The 18,899-nt window shown below is 44.6% G+C and overlaps 1 protein-coding gene and 1 non-coding gene across 2 annotated transcripts in view; one reads left to right on the top strand and one right to left on the bottom strand.

The window, feature by feature from the left end:
- The window catches only part of Plxna2 (plexin A2), a 195,455-nt gene that overhangs the window by 131,653 nt on the left and 44,903 nt on the right, over nucleotides 1-18,899 (bottom strand). The gene's annotated exons all lie outside the window — the stretch shown is intronic.
- On the top strand, nucleotides 17,493-17,623 carry LOC116911814. Its single transcript, XR_004389353.1, has one exon. It is a non-coding gene; the product is annotated as a small nucleolar RNA SNORA28 (small nucleolar RNA).

The raw sequence follows: 18,899 nt of genomic DNA, 5'->3' as shown, positions 1-18,899 counted from the left end.
CTGGAAAGGAAGGGTAGAACAGACAGGTGGCAGTCTGCATATCTAAGCCATCAGTGGCAATTGAGAGGAATTTCCATGTCCTTGTTAGGAAGATGCTAAGATTCCAGAGGTTGATAGGCAGTAAGCTGACAGAGCAGACAGTAAGCCCCAGGATTCTGCCCGTCTCCCAGTGCTGGCCTTACTATCACGAACCACTATGCCTGGTCTTTTCTCCATGAGTGTTGGGGATGGAATGCACGTCCTCATGCTCGGAAGGCACATGTTTTATTGACAATTAAGCCATCTCCCTACTCCTTTGCTTGCTTTGAGTTCCTCCCAGGCCTAGACCTAGAAGGTTACCCTACACCTTAATAGCCTTTCAGCTTCTTCTTTTCCAGGCAATCAAACTGGAGTCTTGTAGTCTTCCTCAGTGTCTTTGAGATGGAAGGGAAATTGGATTTGGCCCCTGCTGATCTGAAACCTGCCCAGTGCTGGAAATTCTCTGGCCTGGTTTGGCCTGTTCCTGTTTTGGGAAAGCTGGGACAGCTGGGAGTCAGCTGCGGTTAATACTTTGAACACTAACAGCTTTGTAGAAGTTCCTGGATGCCTTAGAAACAGGTCACCATGGCTGTCCACCATCTCTTCCGAAGAGAAAGACTCAGCAGAAGCTGGAAAATGAAGGTGTGCCAACTGGAGACTCTTCCATGAAGAGGATATGGAATCTAAAGTGATAATGCCTGGGGAGAAAGCCAAGGGGAGGATAGAGAAGAGCTGAAGGGGAGCATACATTATGCTCTTACTGTTCAGACTGGGCTATTAGTCCCAGATGATCATCTCACAGTGATAAGGTCTCAAGCATGGAAAGTGGACACTCGCTTCTGAGGAGTCAGCTCCCTTCTACTGTATCATTCCAGTTCTGGTAGGTTTTATAGGTTTATAACACCTACAAAGGGATAGAAGGTATTGACTTAAAGGAAGACTCTTTAATGTGACCCCAGAAAGATCCTATCAGGACAAAGAAGGCCCCTAAACAGCCAAGACAACTGGTGAAGACCCTTGTTTACTTGATTCTGCCCTTGGCTTTAAGGCCTGAGGTGGAGGCCTGAGGGAACGACGTCTTCAACAGTAACCCTCATTCTCCTGGTAAATGGGCTAGAAGCCTGAGAAGGCTAATTGGGTATTACTACAATTGATAGACTCAATGGGGAATAAGGCCCTGGAGTACAGAGGTCAGCTTTAATGGAAAGTTAAGAAAGGTAATCTTCCTCAGAGTGTATAACCAAGCCTGACAACCGGAGACTGGAGTCTGACAGTTAAAAGATACCTAGAGGCTTAGGTGGGGTTACAGGGTGGATCCAGATTGACTTCCTATTCAAGGTAGTTTGTCCTTGTCTGAAGCAACTTTTCAGATCCTTTCCTTTCTCCTGCTTTCCACTTTTAAGCTTACAATGGCTTTAGTTTGATCTAAGGTCATAGTGACTGCTAAACACAAGAGGAAAAGAGGAGTCTGCCATTTCACAAGTGAGGAGGTGGAAGTCAGAGGAGTCATTAGTGTCTATAGCATGTTTGATCAAAGGACAGGTCTGGAAGAGAGAGCGATACTGAAGAGGAGCCCTAGTGCTTGAAACTAGGTCTGGGACTGCCTATGACCTCTATATTCCTCCAGGCTTGCACATAACAAAATCTGTCTTACCATATGGAACAAGAAACTTAGCCACCCTGAGTGTGAGCTCTCAGGCTATATACAGCATGGTCATAGCTGTGATGGAATCAGGGATATAAAAGAAGATGAATTGTCAGGATGTTGATGGAGGAAGAAAAGCTTTAAGAAGACTGTCACCAAGTAGGCTAGACTGTGAAAGGAGTCTAGGCAAATAATATGTTCTAGAGTAAACCTAGACTTCACTAAGGATATGTGAGGGAAAAAGGAAGGAGGGAAGGAAGAAAGAGGAGGAAGCTTGGTCAGTCCAGAATGCAGCCCGTGCCGAATTAAAGGCTAAACCCTGTAGTCCTTTCATAACTGCACATTTGAGTGTGCCCCTACTTATTGAAAGACCTTGGTGGTTCCTCTTGTTACTAAAAGACAGACCTTCTAGAATGCCTTTCAAGATTGCTAGCAGCAAGACCCTCAATCAGTCTTTGCTGACAGCAACTCCTGTGTAGCATAGATCTGAGTTGTTCTGGTTCAAACAATTCATGGTTCACTGGACGTGCTGGGCTTGAATACACACACACACACACACACACACACACACACACACACACACACACACACACACAGTGCCTTTGCACACACTGGTTGCTGTCAGAAAGTGGACTTCAGTCTATTCTCCAGCTCTAAACTCCTTGGGTTTACAAGTCATGCTGAAATGCCTGATTTTCTTTGATATGTGTCTGACTCTCATAGACTGTTACTCATTTCTTGTACTTCCGGCCCTCAGTACTGGTACTGATAACTATCTGTTTTGATGCTATCCCAATCGTTAATACATGGTAGTGCTGTGTGTGAGTCACCTTTCCAGTTTCCCTAGCTAGCCTATACCGAATCTAACACAGGGCCTCACTGTTCACTGGGTGAAAACCAGATGGAAATGCAGATTTTGGAACAAGACTGTCTGGTTGCAGACTTGCCCCACCCTCTGCCAGCTATACTACCTGAACATCTCCCTGCTTCTGTTGTCTCCTTTAGAAAATGGGATAATACCCCTGGGGTTATTATGAGGACTAGAAAAGAATATATGCTGAGCTCTAGGAATGTAGCAATGAGTAAGCCTCACAAGAGTGTTTACTGCAGTAATCAAGTCTTCAGAAGGAGGTAACATGGAAGTTTCAGGCTAGTCACATTTTTTCCTAAGGGAACTCAGAAGAACACAGAAAAAGTGCTACCTTGTCCAGGGATGGGCAATGTAGTTTTGACAAATGACCCATGTAGGACCAGCTAGCAGTGAGCCAATGGCCTGGACATTTGGGTCAATGGGTCTCTAGCCAGCAGCAGTGTTCTCATCTGGGAACTTGCTAGCAATGCCAGTTTTCAGTTCCTTCCCCAGTCCAGTACACTACGTTAGAAACCCTGTGGTGAATGCAGTTAAATTGTAAGGTGAGTGTGACAAACTCTCCAGTTCAAGGACTACTGGGCTAGATGCTGCCCATATGTAGAGTATGCCTTGAGATTTCTAATCTTAGTTAAAAATAACCATGGGTTTCTCCTGAGGCTTGAATACATCCCAGGTGGAATATGCTCCTGCTTCTGGGATATAATATGAGTGCATTTGACTGCTTCTACATTACAGTGTGGACTTGCATGCTAGTACCTGTGTTCTTTCTTTCTTCAAAAGGGAAGGCAGAGAGAAGCTAGACTCTAGACCCTGTTTTTGCAGGAAAAAAATGTCCCTAAGCTTTCTCAGAGCAGAGGAAGAGAAGTCATTGCAAGAGCCTTGGAAAACCTGGCTTCAAGGTGCACACAATGTGCGATGAGTGTCCGTCAGGTTTGGGGATGGTGGGAGTGGGGATAGTGCCATTCTGCTGTGCTTGAAGCTCAGCTAGAGACAGGAACAGGTGGAGAAGCATGAGAGTAGGCCTGACTGTGGGAGGAGAGTTTGGCAGGGGTCCAGCGTTCCCACAAAGGCATATATAGTGAGTCAGGATGGCTGGTCCCAGCCTCCTAGAGAAGGCCTAGAATGCCAATTTAGGGTGATGTGTGCCTCTACCTTCTCTATGGGGGTCCTTAGGTATAGAGCAAACAACACCCCCCCCCACACACACACTCACACTGTACCTGGGCCCTAGGCCCTCTTGCTAGGAACTCAATTTTGAGTGTATTGACAAGGCACATGTAAACACCTGTATCTATGAGGGTGGGGGATTAGAAGAGTTCCTGTGAAACTCTAAATATAGCCACTTTAGGATGATAAATGGGGGGGGGGGTTGTTTAGACCTGGCCAACAGCATCATTGTTAGGATTATCCAGACACTTGTAAGATTAGCATCAGGGGATAAAAAATACTCAGGCCCCATTTCAGACTTGGCCAAGGAAAAATTCTGGGGTAAATCCTAGTATCTCCATCATGAGCCTTCCAGGAAACTGACAAATGACTACACCAGAGAACCACTGGCTTAGGACATGGATTGAAGTCTTCTTGTCTTCAAAGAGAGGAGCACATGCTTTCTACCACAAATGTTCCTCCCTTTTGCACTAGCACTGACTCGTGCCATCAAGTATTCACCATGATGATAGAGGTCCAGGCCTGGGCAAGGGAGTCTCTGGTAACACAGAAGGGGCAGCAGTACTGAGGTCAGTGATGGGGAGTGAGGGGTGGGGAGGCTGCCACAGCTATTATCTCTTACCATGAAGGCCCAGGGGAGCCCTAAGCGTCCTTGCCATTGAAACTGGTAAATTACAGGCTGATGACTGTGATATTACCAATAATGATGATAATAGCACCAATCAGGCAAGGTCAGACAGGCACTTTTCTGCCTTGGGTCAAGCGGGGAAGGTTCTAGCTTTGGGGCCCTTGTTTTTGAGTTAGAGAAATCCTGGATTCTAGCCAGCCCCACTCCCCTGCCAGCTGTGCAGCTGGGGCTCCTAGTTCTCTGTCCTCTCCCCTCCTGACATGTCCACCCTGTAGTCAGTCATTCCTGGGCCAGGTGAGGACTAGCGAGGCAGCTGAAGCAGCAGCATCTTGCTTCTCCTCTGCCTGACTATTCCCAGGGTCACAGACTATCCTAGAGAGCATAAGGCAGCCCGGGGTAGCAGAGGGCAATATTTACTGCAGGCAGGTGAGGGCCCTGTCGCCCTGTTAGCCTCCACCAACAGGGTATGAGGCTTCAACTATCCTTAAATGACTTGGGTTAGACTTTTTCTTGATGCTCTCTCTCCTTTCTCCACCCTGGGACAGAATGGAGAGCCCAGATTTCCAGAGAAGATTTGGCAGTACCTTCCATGATAGTCCCCAGCTGTCGACCTGGCCCAGGGACATCACTCTTGTCTTTCAAGATTGTCCTGCGTGAAACGATTTCCCAAATGCTGCAGTTTACAGAAGGAGCAAGGGGAACTGGTCTGCTTTCTTCCTGCTAGCTGCCTCAGCCTAGCCCCCACTGTGGGGCTTCAAACAGGAGGAAATTAGCACAAGGCCCCCTGTCATCACAGGCAGTAACTTGTGAACATGTGCTGAGGTTGTTTCTTCTGGACAACAGAGCTTTAAAGCAGCTCACTGGGGCTTGTACAATTTTTTTTTTTTAAAGAATTGTGTATATGTTAAAGTCATTAAGGTTGGAAAGGGGATGGAATGGGGAGTAAAGGCCATTATATGGGAGGGAAAGAAAAATGACCTGTCTTCAAGCTGTCAGCAGAGGAAACGCCTCTGTGTCAACAAGAGAGGGGCCAGGCAGAGGCAGAGGTGCGGGCATCTCTTGAGTGCAGGGAGGCCAGAGTCTCCTCACAGAGATGCTCACTCAGCTGACCTGGAACCTGCTCGGCAGTGGCCATGGCTAACTGAATGGACTGACTTTGTTCATGTATTAGTGAGCCACCAACAGAGAAGAGGGCTGGGCAGAGAGGAACAGCAGAAAGACAATGCTTACAGCCCTTCTGAATGTCAGGGCCCTGCAACCTCTGTAGTCACATTTACAATCAGTCTCATACATAGGAAGGTGTGATGATCAGCCCTATCTCTCAGAGGTTGAACCTGAGTCACTGTGCTTAAATATCCTTCCCGAGACACACAGCTTGTAGGGGGTAGGATAAGGATGGAGGAGACACAGGTTCCTCCTCTCACTGTGCTGAGACTTTGGAGGATCTGCTGCAGTTGTGATAGGCTGTGGGCTGGAGTCTAGACCTCACTTCACAAGAAGTGTGAAGAACCAGTTCAGGCACCAAGGCGAATGTATAAGGAAGGCTGTAATGAGGGGAACGGGGAGTCACAGATAAGAAAAGCAAGTAGCCTTTGCATAGGTCAGCTTGTGCTATGGTGTCTCCTGCTGTGTGCCGTGGAGGGTGACAGAGCTCCAAACTCTCAGTTTTGTGAGCACAGATTCCAGCTTGTAGGTCTGAATCTTTAAACCCTTCCTCTTAGCAAGCAAAGATGGAGGTACTGAGGGCCACCAGAGGCAGCAGAGTAGCACCTGCCACTGAACTCCAAGGAACACCATCTACCCTATGTGCAGCTTCCTCAGCCAGGCCAAACAAAACACAAGGACTACACGGGGTCTTCTCCTAGGACTGAGGAAACAAGGACAGAAAGTAAACAAGAAAAGGTAGCATTGTCTACCCATCCTTCCTTGGGTATGTATTCTTGTGATCTATGTCTTTATTCCTTGGGACACATGTTCCCAATCACAGCCCAAGTTGACAACCCTCCTTTGAATATAAGGGAGCTTGGGAGGATGAAAGTCCAGGTCCCTACCCTTCCCCCACTCCCAGCTTCTCTGCCAAAACATACTGTGAAACAACCCTTGACCTCTATCCCATATTTTTTCTGTTCCAGCTCCTGTCAGCCCTGTTCACTTCCCACCTCCCTGAGGGGTGGACAGCTCAGTAATTTAAGGATCACCAGCAAGAGAGTTGTAAAGGTCAGAAGCCAGAAAGGGCTGAAAGGGGGATTCCACCTCTCTCCTGCGTGTGCATGAGGCACTCCTCTTAGAGTCCACCTCTTCTATATCTGCAGATCAGGCTCCCATGAGCCTAAGACCTTTGACAGCAACATGGTCTGTGGATGAAGGCTAGAAATGTCGTGCAAAATAACTTTCAGAGTATAAATGAACACTTTAAAGTTTGTTCTGTTTCAGAGTATTGATAGAAAGGAAATGCTGCCTACAGTTTGCCTATAGTTCTTCAACTTAGGGAGTCCCTGATAGTTTATTTAACCCCAAGTAACCATCCCTAAGTACAAATGCATATAAGTAACACTAACTGGACTCAGTGGTGTGATGTGGTGTGGTGTGTATGTGAGTGTGTGAGTGAGTGTGTGTGTGTGTGTGTGTGTGTGTGTGTACAACAATAAGAGGTCACTAATTTGAGAGGAAGTAGGGAAGATTTAGAGTTGCAGTATGGAGGAATGCGTGGAAAAGATGTAAATATAGTAATCGTATATAAAGTTCTCAAAACATTAAAAAATGAAAGGAAATGCTATGTTCCTGGGAGATCTCCAATTTAGGAAGTTCCTTCTATTATTTGATTTCCTCTCTGCTATAGAAAATAAAGTTTGTTTATATTCCTAGCCTCTCCTTTCTCCCTACATTAACTGTATAGATTAGTTTAGCTCAGCTCAATCTCAGAGCTTAGAACCTGGGAAACAGGGATATAAACTAGCAGGGAGAGACATAGTTAGCCCATCTCTTCTTAAGCTCAGAACCACCAAAACCCCGCAGGAGTTGCACGGCTCGTTTCCAGATCCTATAAATGTGGTCTTCTCCATGCCAGGAGAAAGCCCAGCAAATGACACCAATGAAACATAGCTCTGGAAAGGCCTTGCTGTGCAATGTCGCTATTGTGCATGAAGGAAGACTAAGGCATAGGTGCTATTGTTTTACCAGTTAGTTGCTCAACGGGAGCTCTGTGCTCTCCGTTGCTGACAAAAGAAAGCAAAGGAGCTGAGCAGGAAGTTTCTGCATGCAACATACGTGGCTTCCAGATTGTTCCTAAGGTGGGCAGCTCAATCAGTGGGGTCCCATTGTCAGGCCTGGTCAGTGAGTGTCCATTCAAAAGGGTGGTCATGTCCCTGGCTTGGGGAACAAATAGTGGCCATGGGGGTGAAGTCAGAATAAACAGCTTCTTGTTCAGCAGGCATTTTTCTCATGTGGAGCCCAGTAAGCTGCCAACCTCCTGGCCTAAAATAGTTGTTCTCTCTTCCCCATTTGCCCAAAATGCACCAGGAGGGTTAGACTCAAAGGGGAAGGCCTATGGCATTCAGTCTAGCAGAGCAAGGGACAGCTTTGCTAGGGATCCTCCCTCACCAACCTAAGGATGAGGAGAGGAACAAAGGTCACAGATGGATCTGCCTCAACTTGGAAGGAGGCACATGTGGTTTTATGTATATGGGAAGAAGGCAGACTGGTGACTTGCATGTTAGACAAGGGGAAGTCACCAATGGCTTATAAGACAGACAAGGTTCAACTTGAACGAGAGGGCAGAGAGCCTTATAGAGCCACTTTATTCAATGTCACCAACATCCCATTTCACCCTCACTCTGTCTTCCATTCTTTATTTCTTCCTTCTTCTTTGACCTTCCTCCACAGAGAATGGGGGAGGGAGAAGGAACAAAGGGACCTGGAATTAGGCCTCTTGGACTCTGCTGACCATCAGCAGCTAAGAGCCTATGCTTACATGAAGAGCAGAGAGGAGGAGCAAGGAGATATAGACAGCTGTAGCCCCACTGCACTAAGCCCCTGCCTGGTCCCACACTGTGGACTGGAGCAGGAGCCAGGTGTAGGAATGGTGTGGGGCATCCTGTGGGGAGCAGGGCCTCACTCTTGAACACTCTGCCCCTTAGATTTGTTTGCCTGGGAAACAGATCACAGGAAGAGCCTGTGTGATGCTTGGGACTGGGAAACTTGTTTCCACAGAGGCAAATAAGAAAATGTTCTTTTTGCCTGGGCAACTGAGGGGTATCTATCATGCTACAATGGAGTCCTACTCTTCTAGGCTGTTTCTACTTTACACTCTGGGATAGTACCACTTAGTGAACTAGCCACTAACCACACAGAGCACTTTACCTTTATGACAGTTCCATTCTAGAAAGTTCTTACTGGACAATTAAGAGAAGAGGCAGTTTACAGAATAGGAGAACACCTTTACCAGCTACACACCTGAGAAAGGACTCATATTTATAATATACAACTAAACAGAAAGCAACCAAACAACACAATCAGTAAATGCACTAAAAAATGAACACGCAGTTTGCAAAAGAACTATGAAAAAATGTTCAAGACCACTCACCATCAGAGGAATGCAAATCAGACTACACTGAGGTCTCATCTCAGCCTATTCAGAATTTCAATCATTAAGAAAACAAAAACCAAGACATGCTGGCAAGAATTGGCAAAGAAGACTCTTAATGCACTGCTGGTCAGGAAGTAAATTAGTCCAGCTACTATGGAAATTAGTATGAAGGTTTCTCAAGAACTAAAAATAAATCTTCTATATAAGCCAGCTTATCCTACTCCTGAGTATTTACTCAAAGGACCCTAAGTCAGCACATCAGAGACAACTGCACAGTACTATAGTACTGACCATTCAGAACAGGTAAGTTATGGAACCAACAGTAATTCAAAAGAAAAACGTGGCATACAATGTGGCATATGCACTATGGAATTTTTTTTAGCCATAAAAAAAAAACTCAACAAAGTTATGTCATTTGTAGGAAAATGGATAAAACTGAAGATAATCACAGTGAATGAATTAAGCCAGTTTCAGAAAGACAAACATCAGACGTTTGCTTCACTGGTGGTTCCTAGACTTTATATGGTCATATAAAATCATGTTTGTACATATGACTGAAATTCTCTATGGGACAAAGGAGACTATAGAGGGGAAGGGGAAGGAAAGCAAGATTTGAAGAATGGGGAAATATGCTCAGCGCACAATATATATACTTGTATGAAAATCTCAAAAATAATTTAGAAAGTTCTTACTATAGTCCAGTTTCTATTTTTTTATTCCCCCTAGATATTCACAGCGTGCTACCGAGGAATGAAACACCAGTAACCCTAAGGATGGGTGTGTGTGGGTTGAGCTGAGGAGGTGGGGAGAGCGTATAAGAACCTTCTTTCTGCCAGCCTGCAAGCTTTCTGGAGCCCACGAGTCTCTTTCTGATACTAAACTTTTCAACCCACCTGGGAGGAGCTGAGCTATGCACAGCAGAGGAGAAATCCAGCAAGCAGCTATAGCCAAACAGGTTTTGCAATAACATTTTGCCTCAAATCCACACCCTTGCTTAGAAAAAGTCAAAGAAAGTATACCAAGCCAAGCCCTAGATAAGGTGGGTGTGGTGTCATTAACTGGCTTACTCATTTTGCCCCTGGCCTCCACTAAGGCAGTGTAGGCAGAAACATGCTGGGGGACCCAGGCTGTGATGAGGCAGTGATGCTTCACTTGGTTTTAAAACTGTTGACATGATGAAGATGGAATGAGAGATGTCAAAGTAGGTACAGGGCACACCCAGCTAAGCCGCCTACAGGCGGGGGCTGCTTACCTACCCCAGGAGGTCCCTTGGTGGAGAGAAAGCTAGTAGAGTGCTTACACACATGTGCACACACATGCACCATGGTGTTCCAGGGTAATTTCTGTAAAGAATCTTTCATCCAATTTCTCTGTAAGCTTCAGCTGTTCCTACAGGATCCAAGGAGCCAACAGATGGTCCCAGCAAAACAGGCTCCGGACTCTAAATCAGGGTCTGTGTTCCTCCAAGGCCAAAAGTGCAACTGAGCCCATTTCCCATGGGTGGGGGAGGAGCAAAAGTGAATTTTCGGCCATGCCTTTTCTTCTTTCAGACACCCCCACATTTTCAAAAATAGCATGCAGGCTCTTACACTCTGCCTTGAAGATAAAGTTACCCAGGACCCCAAATTTCAAACAATTCCCTTGTAGGTTATCCTCTAGGTTCCAAGAACCCAACTGAAGAGTTATAGATAAACTTGTGGCTCAAAGCCTGGATTTCAGTAAGGAGGCTTTGTCCAGGACGGGTCCTGGGTTTAGACCAAGGGTACTTTTTCTGGTGCTCCTATTTCTTTCTCTCAGGGGACAGAGATACTGCAGAAATATCCCAGGTCAGGTTCCTATTTCAGAGACTCGTCCTCCTCATGTGTACATACATATATGCATACATGCATGCATGCATACATACATACATACGTGCACATGTGTTCATGTGTACAGTGTGTGTATGAGCATGTGCGTACATGTATAGCTACTAAAGACTTGGCAAGAATTCCCGAGAAACCTTTTTCATCACACACACACACACACACACACACACACACACACACACACACACACACACACAAATCCCAGCAGACTCATTGGTTTGATGGGTCCCACAAACACAGCTAGATCTTTGCAGAACTGCCATAAGGAACCCAATTCCTCCAGTCCCCAACCCCTGGCAAACACAACTTAGCTTCTCAAAGCTGCTACTTTATTCCTGTTGAACTCTTTCTGAAGGTTTTGAAAAACCTATTGCTTTTGACCCATCACCTTAAAATAATAAGAGGTCTTGTATCTGAGTTCCAGCTGATACCAAAAGGAAATGAGCAGGTCCGTGGAGCCTCATGCTGAGGGCCTGGTACAGGTGAGGATGGGATCCTTTCTGGCTTTACAGTGGGTGTCATATTTTGTGGGTGGACAAATATATAGAAAGCAGGTGTCAGGTTTAACCCCCATTAAGGCCACAAAGATTTAGTACATCTTCTGATGAGGACACCATTAATAAATAAATAGGAGAGGTACTAGACATGGAGAAGACCTTGGGAATGGTTTTCAGGGGAGTTATCTGTTTTCTTTCAGTGCATATTTTCACTGTCTGCATTGCCCTGCATCAGCATTTGTTGGAATGAGGCCCAGGAAAAGGGAAATAAAGGTTGGGATGGCTTTCCATTTTATTCTTACTCCCTCCACTGTTAAAGTCTTGTGTAGGTGGAGATGGCCCCTGTGACTTTTCTTGGAGATATTAAGATCCTAGGTGCATGTTGACATAATATTTAATCGTGAAACAGGTTTTCTTTCATTGGTTTTCAAAGTAGGAGTTGAGAGAAGGGAATTCATAAACAGAGGGTGAAAATGCAACACACACACACACACACAGAGAGAGAGAGAGAGAGAGAGAGAGAGAGAGAGAGAGAGAGAGAGAGAGAGAGAGAGAGAGAGCACAAATGTAATAATGTAATAGGAGGAAAAACCAACCAGAAAATAAAACCAAACCAAGGCTGATCCCACCTCTGCAGCCTTCCTCATTTCATGTGTGCTGTAAAGTTGGGCTGTTATCCTTGGATGGAGAAGGCAGCAGGTGCCACTTCAGCTGTTTAATGACACTGCTGAGGAAGGTGTCTTGGAAGCAGGGGCTGAGGAAGGAAGTAGTGTGGAAAAGAGGTGGCCCTATACCTGTAAAGAAGTAGTTATAGTATGGAATGCAGTCAGTGAACTGTGCTCCTGTGAAAATGCAGGAGCACAGCAAGACAGTTTTCAGTATTTATTTTTGTTTGCTGTTTACTTTTAATTAAAGTAGAATTACAAAATTTGCTATTCTTGGGCAAGTCCCTGTGCTTCTTAGCTTGGCATCTCTCATGCTTTCTTTATTGCTGATGACTACCATGGTGATTAAATAAAAGAACTGAGAGACCTTGAAGGGGAACCCAGCAGAACTCAGGAGTGATTAGTCCTGCAGTTATTCCACATATGGAAATGGTAATGGCCTTCAGACTGGAAGGGGTGTGTCACCAACTAAGAGGAGAAAGATAGTTTTTGTTACCTAGCTCAGAGAGGTTAAATTCCATTCTTTAGTCTGAGAGAGATAGTAAGAAACTAGACTCCTGGTCTTAGAGATAAAAGCAATAGGGCCTGAATACCTGTCGAAGAAAATGCCATAATCACATGACATCAGAATATTTGTCCTCCTCTGCTTCCACTCTCTGAAACTGACCTCATCAAGGCAAGCCTGAAGAGCTCCCAGCCAAGTCTTCCTAAGACAGATCACAACAGCCAGAGCTATGGGAAAATGTCAGCAAGATGTTCTGCTCTCAGCCCTGCTCAGACAATGCAAGATATGAGGAGAGTTTCTGTGTATGTTCTCCATTTATGTCAGTATCGGGTCATATGCTCTTTGGACATAGTTTGTTGATGGCTGATCCTCTCTCTAAGGCCCAGACCAGCCAATATCCTTTCTTTTTCCTTCTTTTGAGTCAGGGTTGGTGTTGTTTCCCACTATCACGTACATGCCACAAGTAATCGATGGGGAGAAAAACAGAGGGTGCTGATCAGCAATCAAAGAATATAACCAACCTGGCTTGACCACAGGGCAGAGGAACAAGATACAACAGTGGTTAGCAACAAAAATGTCTATTGAGTATGTAAGGCTGGTACTCAGAAAACCAGGGAGGAAAGAGAAGAAGAATACTGAGCTCTTGCTCCCATGCAATGGCATGTGTGCCAGGCTGCCAATCAGAGGGAGAAAGAAGGAGAGGGCAAGCTCATTAACTCCTCACTTTAATTCAGTGGTAGATAGGCCAGGTCCTTCTACATATAATCTCATAAAATCCACCCTGGAACACTGCAGAGTAAGAATGAAGAGTCATTGACATCTCCATTTCAGAGATAAGACAACTGAGTGACTCCCCCAAAATCTACCACCGTCTGGTTGGAGTCTTGGGCATCTGATTCCCAGGCTTCTTCCTGCTGTTCATGGTGCCACTGCCTCAGCACAATGTTCCCTCAAAGTGTATGTCCATGCCTTGCCTCTAGAAAAATGAGAATGAAGCAAGAGGGTGTCGTGCCTTCAAGTAGATTGTGGGTGCTGGAGGAACGTGCCTGCTGGATGCTTTCTTCCCCCATTGTTAAGGATCTACAAGTTTATACACAACAGGTACTGCAAAGGTACTCTCTGAACAATGTACCAAAGAAATGTCAGCAAGGGCAGCAAGAACACTAACTGGCATTGCGAGCCAGCTGAACTTTGAGGCTTCGGTATAGGCTGCGTTGCTAACTCACCAAATTACCCACTGCACTTTGTTTTACGGTCACCATGGTTGAGAGATGCTCAGTGAAGGTGACATGGTGACTGTGTGGAAGAAAAGCCATGAAGTTGTGTGCTCACTGTTACATGTGAAGTTGGAACCTGACCCTGAGAAGTTACCAAAGATGAGGCAGTGGGAGTGGGGTGTGTAGGAACTCCTTCTGAAGACAGAACACAGAATGTTCTCCTGTACTGGCTAATGGGTAAAATATGCTGGGAGGAGAAGGTGAGCACATTTGAATGGCAAAACGTCTCCTACAAAGCGGGGTCTCAATAATGAGCTTCTTTCCCCTTCTAGAAAATCTTCCATGAAGTATGTACAGAAAAGGCAGAAGGATAGTGGTGAGGATAGTTATTAGAAGGCGTCTACAGGAACTGTAAGAGTCTTGTGATTCCAACTGATTTCAGGAGAAAGAAGCCTACAAAGAGGTCAACCAGAATAGCAACTCAGCTCTTCCATGCCACCTCGCAACTCTGTATGGTTACTATGGAGAGTCTGGCTGTGGTAACTCACAGCACATGGTCATCTTTGTGGAGGTAGGGTGTGTGGTCTGAGTCACTGACTTACCACAACACAAGGCATATTGGGTAGCCTTGTGGTTGACCAAGGGTTTAGGTTGTTGGACTGTATGCAATATCCTTACAGAAGGCCCAAAGCAGGAAGGAAAATTTACCGACCATGTTTACCAGGCCCGCTAGGCAAGTGCACTGGCTCCTGCTCGCACCTCTAAGCCTATGAAAAAGAGCCAACCTAAGGCAAAATGGTGAGCATACTGGCATGGTGTCTGTCTGTCTGTCTCTCCCTCCACTTCCCCCATGTGCACGTTTTTGTGTGTTTAGACACACACATGTGTATGCAGGTATGTATTTGCACATGTGTGTATGTTGTGTGTATGAATATATATATATGTGTGTGTGTGTGTGTGTGTGTGTGTGTGTGTGTGTGTGTGTGTGAAAATCAGAAGACAATGTTGAATGTTTTTCCTTAAAATGCTGCTCACCTTGCTTTTTGTGACAGGGTATTTCATTGGTTTGGCACTTGCTGGTTTAGCAAGGTTGAACAATCAGCTCCAGGAAGCTTTTGGTTTCTGCCTCCCCATAACTGGCATTAATGGACATCACCGTGTCTGGCATTTTTACATGGGTTCTGGAGATCAAAGTAAAATCCTCAAGCTTGCACAGCGAAACAGTTTACTGACTAAGGTATTTCCTCAGCCTTGTAAACAGCTCTAATTTCTGGAGCCCTTTCTGTCCAGTATTACAAGAGTAAACTTGGCCTTGTTATATTATGTGAAGTGACTCTGTAAGATAGGTATAATCATTCTGACAGACAAAGAAGACCGAACTCAGTAAGATTCCCTGATTTGTTCAATATTGTCTACTTAGCAGGTAATAGGATGGGAACTACAGCAAGAGTCTTACATCAACCCTCTTTTCTTAACACATTCTGCTTCTGCCCTACTTCCTAACAGTCAGGGGTTTCAGAAAGAGCCCATACCTACTGCAGTGGGCCCAGCATCAGCATCAGCATCAGCACAGGAAGAAACCTGAAGCTGGCAGGGAACAGATGTTTATCAAGCATCTAGTAACAGAGAAATATCTCTATATGATTCCTAGCTAGGTGTGAAAACTTGCAGCAAAGATTTGAGGGTGCCTTCCACTTGACACATAGATGACCAGGCCAGCTGGCCTAAGTAACTTTCTGGCTGATCCGGTTCCATCGACCCAGACTTGGACAAATTATTAGACTCTCTTTCTGCTTACTCTGTCTGACTTGGCTTTATAACCAAAACCATGACCCAGCCTATATCTCTGGAAGTTATAGTCCTCAGCACCCAACTTGGTCCACAGCTTGTCTGGGCCGTGGGCTCTGCATCTGACTTCTTGTAGGTATGTTTTTTTCTCCTGAAACTGATACCAGTTTGGAGATGGGAAGTATGTGTATATGTGCATAGATGCATATGCATATGCATATGCAATTTTTTATGTGTGTAAGCATGAATGTGTGCATCCAAGTGTATGTGCACATATGTGTACATGCATGCCCACATGTATATGTATGTGTACATGATCAGTAGTAAATATAACAAAGTGCTTCTGTTATTTGGGGTACACACTGTCTGATGATCAAGCAGGCCCAACTCATTTGAACCTTTATTTTTAGTTAACAAAATGGTACCCAGCCTTAGTTAACAAAAAATCTTACCAGTGAACCTTGAAAGCTACAGTAATGACCTGCCTGGTGAGATATGCCCATTGGTACAATAGAGACATGTTATGGAAGTGACCAACAACATTCTGGTTAGATTTAAGGTCCACTCCATGAAATGAAACTCATGTCCATTATTGCCAATAAGGTCAAGAACCTATGTCTATATAGGTCATAGGCCCTAGGGGAGAACCTACTACTATCAATTTGCTAAACAGACATAGCATTGAAACAACTCTTGATGACTTATTGCTATATCTACAGAGCAGTGAATCTCTCATCTCTCAACAGAGAACCTTTCAGCAGTAGATAACAATTAATACGGAGACCCACAACTGGTCAATATATAAGGTCCAAAGGTGGTGAATGACTTCCAAGAAACAATGTTTTCCTGACACAACAGGGAAGTTGCATATATGAATTCACTGTGGCCGTGACAGCATACACAAGATCTGTACAAGCTAAATAAAATTTCAGTATGGAGGGAGGGGAATGTGGGAACAAAGCACCACTCTTAGCTAAGGAGCTACTGACATTTGATAGATGTTAGAGAGGGATAGTCAGTTTTCTTTAATGGTATGAACTCTGATGTATCACTATACCCCAGGATACAACACAAATTGGACTCTTTGGGTGAGAGAGAAAGAGAGAGAGAGAGAGAGAGAGAGAGAGAGAGAGAGAGAGAGAGAGAGAGAGAGACAGAGAGAGACAGAGACAGAGACAGAGACAGAGACAGAGACAGAGAGAGACAGAGAGACAGAGATCACACCAAGTTGGGTTGGTAGGGAGGAGAGAGGAGAGGATCTAGAAGGAGCTGAGGTAAGGCTAAGAACACAATCAAAATACCAAATGCTTTAATTACCCTAGATCCACAGAATACATGAAACTCAAGAAGGATGACCAAAATGCAAATGCTTTACTCCTTTTTTAAAAGGGGAACAAGAATACCCTTGGGAGGCAATAGGGAGGCAAAGTTTAGAACAGAGGCAGAAGAAACACCATTCAGAGCCTGCCCCACATGTGGTCCATACATATACAGCCACCAAACTAGATAAGATGATGGATGAAGCAAAGAAGTGCAGGCTGACAGGAACCGGATGTAGATTTCTCCTGAGAGACACAGCCAGAATACATCAAATACATAGGCGAATGCCAGCAGCAAACCACTGAACTGAGAACGTTCCCCATTGAAGGAATCAGAGAAAGGACTGAAAGATCTTGAAGGGGCTTGAGACCCCATATGAACAACAATGCCAACCAACCAGAGCTTCCAGGGACTAAGCCACTACCCAAAGACTATACATGGACTGACCCTGGGCTCCAACTGCATAGTAGCAATGAATAGCCTAGTAAGAGCACCAGTGGAAAGGGAAGCCCTTGGTCCTGCCAAGACTGAACCCCTAGTGAACGTGATTGTTGGGGGGAGGGCGGTAATGGGGGTAGGATGGGGAGGGGAACACCCATGTAGAAGAGGAGGGAGAGGAGTTAAGGGGATGGTGCCCTGGAAACCGGGAAAGGGAATAACAATCGAAATGTAAATAAGAAATACCCAAGTTAATAAAGATGGAGAATAAAAAAAAAAAAAGAATAAAAGCCTTGTAAGGGGAGAAAAAAAACAAACTGTTTGACACAATTTGAGCTTGCTATAGGAAGAAAGTCTAACCTATTCCGGTGTTCTCTTCCCCGTGAGACAAGCCATTTTGTAGGCTCAAACAAACTCTCTTAATTGTTGATCTGGTTTTAGATGTAGTTTTGTTTAAATTCATGGGGCAAACTACCTAATATAAACTTCCTAATCTTTAATAACTCCAATACTGTATCAGTACTGCTTCACCTTATTTTATAATCTATGCAATATAGTTAGTAAATTTATTTGATGTCAGAAAAAAAAATACATTGTATGAAATTCTCAAGGAATTAGTAAAAACATTAAAATTATAGTTATCCTTGATATTCAAAGCATATGAGATTAAGATGCTTTGACTGAAGGATGAAATTAGAGTGAAAGTGTATCTTAGCTTTCTATTTCTGAGATAAAACACCATGACCAAAAGAAACGTGGGAGAGGAAGGCATTTATTTCAGTTTATGTGTAGTCCATCATCTAGGGAATTCAGGGCAAGAACTCAAGGCAGGAATCTGGAGGCAGGAACTGAAACAGAGGCCATGGAGAAGTGTTACTTACTGGCTTCTTTCCCATGGCTTATTTATCTGGCTTTCTTATGGCACACAGGATCACAAGCCAGGGGTAGTACCATCCAGAGTGATTTGGTCTTTCCCATATCAGTCATCAATCAAGAAAATGCACCACAGGCTTGTCCAGGGGCGAATCTGGTGGGAACATTTTCTCAATTAAGATTCCCTCTATCCAAATAATTCTAGCTTGTGTCAGGTTGACATAAACCCAGGCAACACTTGGCCACTTCAAATACAGTGTCCCAAAACTACTGACACCGTGTTTTAAGATTTTGGAGTCAGAGACAGCTTTGAATCTGATTTAAGTAACAAGCCCTTTACCCTAAACATTTTACATACTAATGTTTGTAAAACATGTTTTCTTCTTTGGTTATATCACTGGGACATGAATTCTGGAATTAAATTTTCCAGCTACTCAGTAAAGTTAGTGATGAAACCCACACAGTACTGGCCTTGCCCCTTCCATTTACAAAGAATAGAAGCTCAGAGAGAAAAAGCACAACCTTCATATGTCAAATTTCTATTTCAAGAGCCTTGGTTTTGGTCTTAGTTTTTCACTGCCCAGGGTACCAAGATATAAGAGAATGTTTGTGTCCTGGTTTCCAAACTGGTCCCATGTTCATGAGCTGACATATCTAGGTGATGATCATAGTGTACAGCGTTCTGGTACCTGCAAATATTAGTGATGTCACTGGACTACTCTGGACCAGTGTCTTCTTCCTATGTTCTAGGACGGAGGGTTATCAGCATTTCAAGATGAGTTCAAAGCAGATGACAAAGACTTGAATGATCTCTGCA

The sequence above is a fragment of the Rattus rattus genome, chromosome 10 (assembly GCF_011064425.1).
Source record: "Rattus rattus isolate New Zealand chromosome 10, Rrattus_CSIRO_v1, whole genome shotgun sequence".
NCBI classification, from domain to species: Eukaryota; Metazoa; Chordata; class Mammalia; order Rodentia; family Muridae; genus Rattus; species Rattus rattus.
This window is presented reverse-complemented; position numbering and strand designations above follow the sequence as displayed.